Source organism: Trachypithecus francoisi, unplaced genomic scaffold (genome assembly GCF_009764315.1).
Source record: "Trachypithecus francoisi isolate TF-2019V2 unplaced genomic scaffold, Tfra_2.0 Lachesis_group0, whole genome shotgun sequence".
In the NCBI taxonomy this organism is placed as follows: Eukaryota; Metazoa; Chordata; class Mammalia; order Primates; family Cercopithecidae; genus Trachypithecus; species Trachypithecus francoisi.
This window is the reverse complement of record NW_022681453.1, coordinates 45,377,710-45,383,709: the sequence shown is the minus strand read 5'-3', so window position 1 is coordinate 45,383,709 and position 6,000 is coordinate 45,377,710. Positions and strand designations below refer to the sequence as shown.

The following is a 6,000-nucleotide window of genomic DNA, read 5'->3' as shown; positions in this document are numbered from 1 at the left end:
ACCTCAATAGCGTAACTTAACCTTTGCTGCAATATACATATCCTCTTAAGATAACAACGTTTTTAACTAGATGCAAATACGAATACGGAAATAACAAAACCCTTTTAAATACTGATCCCTCTATATAGGAGTTCCGATCATTGATTAAATGGGCCACTTTATCTAATGCCCCCCAAACTACTCAACTAGGTAACTATAACCTTTTCTAGAAGGACAAGTTTAGTAACGGGCAACTCAAATGAGCATTGCATTCTCTTTCTACCACTTAATAGCTCTTTGATTTGGGGCAGCTTACTTAACCCTTCCCAGCTGATTTCCTCAAATGTAAAATGGACATTGTTACCTTGTAAAGACCAAATGAGTTATTTTATAAGACGTGACTTGCACAATGTAGTGTAGCCAATGCAGATCTCTTCATTGCCTCTGTCATTGTTTACAGATGATATTAAACTGATTTTTACTATAAGTAGGTCACATCAGTCCACAGCTTTTATGAGTGTTATCTTTCAGCAATCTTCAAGCTTAGAACAAGGATCCAGACCTGGAAACCAAAGAAAGATATATGTCAACTCATTATAAGGAAGAAATTTGTAGTTGTGTCATCTTAAAATGCATATGCTTTGGTTTGCAGTGAATTCCCAAAAATGAAGTAGAAACTTCAAATCCTTTCAAGGGATGCTACTCTAAATCAATTTCTAAGACCACTCAGCACATTAATTCTTTAGATTAGTTACCTATGATTCACTTCCATCCCAATTACCTGCTGAATTACTTTTCTAGTGTTGTACATCAAATGACCACAAAGTGGCCTAACACAAAACACACTCATTATCTATAGTTTTCATAAGTCAGAAGTGCAGCATGGTTCAGCACTCTGCTGAGGGTCTGAAAAGTCCAAAATCAATGTGTTGTCTGACTGAACTCTTCTCTGGAGGCTGTGAGGAAGGATCTACTCCAAGCTCATTTAGATTGTCAACAGAATTCACATCTAGTGGCTGTAGGACTAAGGTCCTCGTTTGCTGGATCTTGACCTGGGGGCACTTTGGTATTTTAGAGATGACCTGTATTTCTCATCACATGGTCCTCTTTATTTCTGAAGTCAGCAACACTGTGTCAAATCCATCTGGTGCTTCTGATCTCCCTGACTTCCTCCTCTGATGCTAGCCAGAGAAAATTATCTGATTCTAAAGAACTTACCTGCCTAGGTTAGCACCATCTACATAATCTCTTATTTTAAGTTCACTGACTTGGGATCTTAATTACATCTTTGAAATCCATTCATAGCAATGCTAGATTTGTGTTTGTCTGAATGACTCGGAAAGCCATCCTTACAATTCTGCTTACCACACTTGCTTGGATCAAACTTTCTTGCCCAATTGCTATTATAAGACAATGTCACAAACCAAATGAAGTAAACTATTTGCATTTCATAAGTGCTTGAAATGCACTTATGAAAATGTTTGTACCTTTTCTTCATAGATCTTGTCCCTGTTCTTAATTAAGCATTTAGTTTTTGTGGTTGATTATAATTACTGTATACCCATTTGACTGTAAGAACATGTCTATTGTTTTCCTCACCATTGCACCCTCGATGCCTATCATTATTGATTAACATGTGATAGGTGCTTAGCACATATCTATTAAATGAGAAGCAAAATAAGCACACAAATAAATAAACATGGGATATTTCTGTTACTGTATCTGAATATAGAAAATTCATTATTTTTGGAAATATAAATTTTTCAGTGAACTACAAAATTACTAGGTATGAGTTCTGTTTGCATTTTTTTTAAAAAAATGCCTAGGATGAAAAGAGCATAAATAAGACTTTTCACATAGCATCTGTCCCAAGGCTTATCGTGACAGATTTCCCCAATTTAAATCTCTTCTTACTATATAGCTAGAATAATCTTCGGATATTGCACATCAGATCATAACATTTGATACAGCACCACAACCAAATAGCTCCCTCAGTGGTTTCCTTAGTTTCCTTTTGATGAATAAAGAAATTAAAAGTCATAGTCCAGCCTGAAGTTCCATGGTTATATTTGTACCAGTTGAATAACATCCCTCCCCAATTCATGGCTACTTGGAACATCAGAATATGACTTTATTTAAAAATGTGGTTGTTGCTGATGAAATGAGGCAAGTTGAGGCAATGCTATGTTAGACTGGGTCCTAAATCCAGTAGTACTGGTGTCCCTATAAGAAGGTCATTTGGAGACACACAGACACAAGGAAGAACACAGTGGTAGTGAAGGTGGAGATTAGAGTCATGCTGCCACAAGACAGGGAAGGCCAGGGATTGCTGGAAACCACCAGAAGCTGAAAAGAGGCAAACGATTCTTCCCTAGTGCCTTTGGAGGGAATGTATTCCTGCTAACACCTTGATTTTGGACTTCCAGCCTCCAGAAGAGTAAGAAAATAAATGTAGGTTATATTAAGCCAACACATTATGGTACTTTGTTATTTTATGTTCCTTAGTGAGTTGAGCTATCTTTTATTTTGAGGGTTTTGCCCAGGCTGTCTCCTCCACACCTGGTACTTGCATGAAAACCCTTTGTGATACATTGTGTGTATTGTGTGTTCTGTGTGATCTCCAGCATTCATCTTTCAGGGGCACCTAGGAAAAACACCATCCCCACCTTGGAGACATACTTGGTTCTGCCTCTGCAATGCCTGCATGTCTGTGCCCCAGAAGGTTTAGGATCCTTGTGTTTCTAAGCTGCAGAAAGGGGGAAAATACAGTTTCTGGTACCACATTAGCTATGGGATCCTCTTTCATTGAAAACTCTAGGCAAGCATGTATTGGGAGAGAGAGCATGTAATTCTGTATGTGGGCATATGACACCTATGCCAGAAAATTCCAGATAAACATGTGGATGCCCAAATCAACAAGATCAAGTACATTTCCACAAATTTCCTTTATTCATAAAAGTGAGCTTCTGAGGCAACCAGTAAGTCATTTTTCCAACTTACTACCTGGTTTATTGTGCTAGGCAGCAAATGAACTCTGAGCTACTAGAATCTACCAAGAAAGGCCGAATGAAATTTTGAAGTTGGTTCCTAATGTCTGGAATATGTTCTAGTTTCCTCTTCCTTCTTGCTGCCTTCTATTCACTCAAGTGTTAACTTAGTTCTACCTCCTGGAGAAAGTTGTTCCTGATTTTCAGACTGGGCTACTTAATTTGCTCTCATGCTGTCCAACTGTAAACACTTTCCCTATAATGGCAATCTTGTTTGTTTAGTTGTTGATTTTTTATACCAGACCGTGAGCACCCTTGCTATTGCCTGGCACAATGGTAGGAAAATAGTAAAAGTATTTAATACAACTTGTTGAAAGAATGAATGAACTGATCTGAGGTTCAGAATAACTGTGGCATTCCGTAAGTAGGTCTGTGTGCTATTTTCCATGATACATATAATAAAAACCTGAGAAATTGTTTCTTATTTAAAGTTCTAAGGCTGACCAGGTGTATTTTTTAACAGAATCATCTCCATATGTTCAGCCTCAAAAGGACAATAACACCACTTCATACTCATTAGAATAGCTATTATAAAGAACAAAAAAGGAAATAACAAATGTTGTCAAGGATGTGGAGAAATTGGAACGCTTGTGCATTACTGGTGGAAATGTAAAATGCTACAGCCACTGTCAAAAACAGTATGGCAAGTCCTTGAAAGATTAGAGATAGAATTGCCATATGATCCAGCAATTCCATTCTGGGTAAATACCCAAAAGAGTTGACCCAAGAACACAAAGAGATATTTGTGCACTGTATTCATAGCAGCATTATTAATAATAAAAGACAGATGCCACCCAAGTAACCATCAATGAATAAATAGATGAGCAAAATGTAGTATATTAAAACAATGATATATTATCCCCCCTTAAAAAAGGGCATTCTGACATATGCTACTGAGAGGTGAAACCAGCTGAACTTCCTGGGTCGAGTGGGGACTTGGAGAACTTTTCTTACAAGAGGATTGTAAAACGCACCAATCAGTTAAGGGGATTGTAAAATGCACCAATCAGCACTTTGTAAAATGGACCAATCAGCAAGATTGGAGGATTGAGAAAAGGGCATTCTGATAGTACAGAAACAGGATGTGGGGAGGGGACAAATAAGGGAATAAAAGCTGGCCACCCCAGCCAGCAGCAGCAACCCACTAAGGTCCCCTTCCATGCTATGGAAGCTTTGTTCTTTTGCCCTTCACAATAAATCTTGCTGCTGCTCACTCTTTGGGTCTGAGCCGTCTTTAGGAGCTGTAACACTCACCGCGAAGGTCGGTGGCTCCATTCTTGAAATCAGTGAGACCATGAACCCATTAGAAGGGACCAACTGCAGACACACTACAACATGCATGATCCTTGGGGTCATTATATAAATGATATGAGCCAGTCACAAAAGGTAAACATTCTATGATTTTTCTTATATGAGGTACTTAGAGTGGTTAAATTCATAGAGACAGAAAGTAGAATAGTGGTTCTGTCCAAGGACTAGGGGAGGGGGAAGATAGGGAGTTATCATCTGATGGGTACTGAATTTTAGTTGGAAACGTAACAGGAGTTCTAGAGATGGATAGTGGTAAGGATTGGACAACAGTATGAATATAATTAATACCACTGAAGTATACACTTAAAAATGGGAAAAATGGTAAATCTAATGTTACGTCTATTTTGCCATATTTGAAACCATTTAAAAGTATCAGTAAGAAGACAATAACAATAGAATGTCAATAAAAATTTAAATCTCTCAATTGACTTAGAATATTTGAAGGAAGGTACTCGCAAGTACCCATCTTTCATAACTATCTTTCCTGGATTCTCTGCATATCAGCAACATGATAAATAAGGATGATATGATCAATTTATTAATATAATATATCCAATATATAGAGATGTTTTAAATTAATCTTTGATGAGGTTATTTTACAAAGTAGGCATTGGAGAAATTGTTTCTGGAATTAAGGAAAAGCAGATCAGGTAGAGTCTCAGGATTTCTAAATCAGCACTCTCTATTGTATCTTGCATATTCATTCACACTTATTAAGTGTTCTCATTGTTGGTAGCATCCCAGCACTGACACCCTATCATTAGATTGCTCAAGAAGAAAAGCTTAATAACACTGAAATTTGAAGTTTAAGTTTTTTGATTTTCCACATGAAATAACTTCCTGAGTTATTTAAACATAAGCTAAGACAGTCTAGGGAATTATTTGAAATAAATATTGAGAAAGAGAATTCATTTAAATGGAGTTAATCCTCCCAGAAATGGATAGCAACAAGATATTTAATCACTGCATATCCAGTTAAATCACATTCAGAAACTGGTGGAAATTGAGCTGAGACAACTTCCTTAATTTAGAGGACAGTGTAATACTTAAGACTTTAATCCCTTTATGATAGATATTGGACTTAGGACTTTGGCACAGTTTTCATGATAAAACTCTTGCTCTTATTAAGATGTTTTATACGTTAGTCAGTACAAGTCATTTGTAAATCAACTAAATGCACTAAAACAGAACTCTCTGCTTGAGAAAACGAATATTGACATTAAAAAAAAATCTGAAATGGTGATCTATTGTATGAAAACCTATTTTCTAGGACTGTTTAAAAACTTTAAGAAAAATAGGAATGGGCCCTTCACCATACAAGGTCAGAGAACCTCAGAGTCTAGGATTTCTGCATTTTTGTTTTGAGTGCTAAAGAAGATATAAAAAGAACATATTATGTGGTAATAAGACTAGAACCTAGAAACCATATGGCTTGGGCACTTTTACTGAATGGAATGTGAATAGTAAATTTTGATCTGATATGTGTCATGTAAAAGTTACAAAGCATTCTCCATCAAAAACTCAGAAAATTAAATTAAAAACATATGTCTTATCCCCTTTCCAGTAGGTAATATAGCCTCAGTAGTGAAATATAAGTCTGTGAACAAATTTCAAATTAAATTCCTCATTTATGAAAATAAAAATCATATAAATAATACAATTT

The 6,000-nt window shown here is 36.4% G+C and overlaps 1 long non-coding RNA gene across 1 annotated transcript in view; it reads right to left on the bottom strand.

Annotated features, from left to right (window-relative positions):
• Positions 1-386: 386 nt before the first annotated feature.
• LOC117083159 overlaps positions 387-6,000 on the bottom strand; it is a 152,610-nt gene continuing 146,996 nt past the window's right edge. The window contains exon 4 of the long non-coding RNA XR_004436975.1: positions 387-541. This is a non-coding gene — a long non-coding RNA (uncharacterized LOC117083159). The remainder of the gene's footprint in view (positions 542-6,000) is intronic.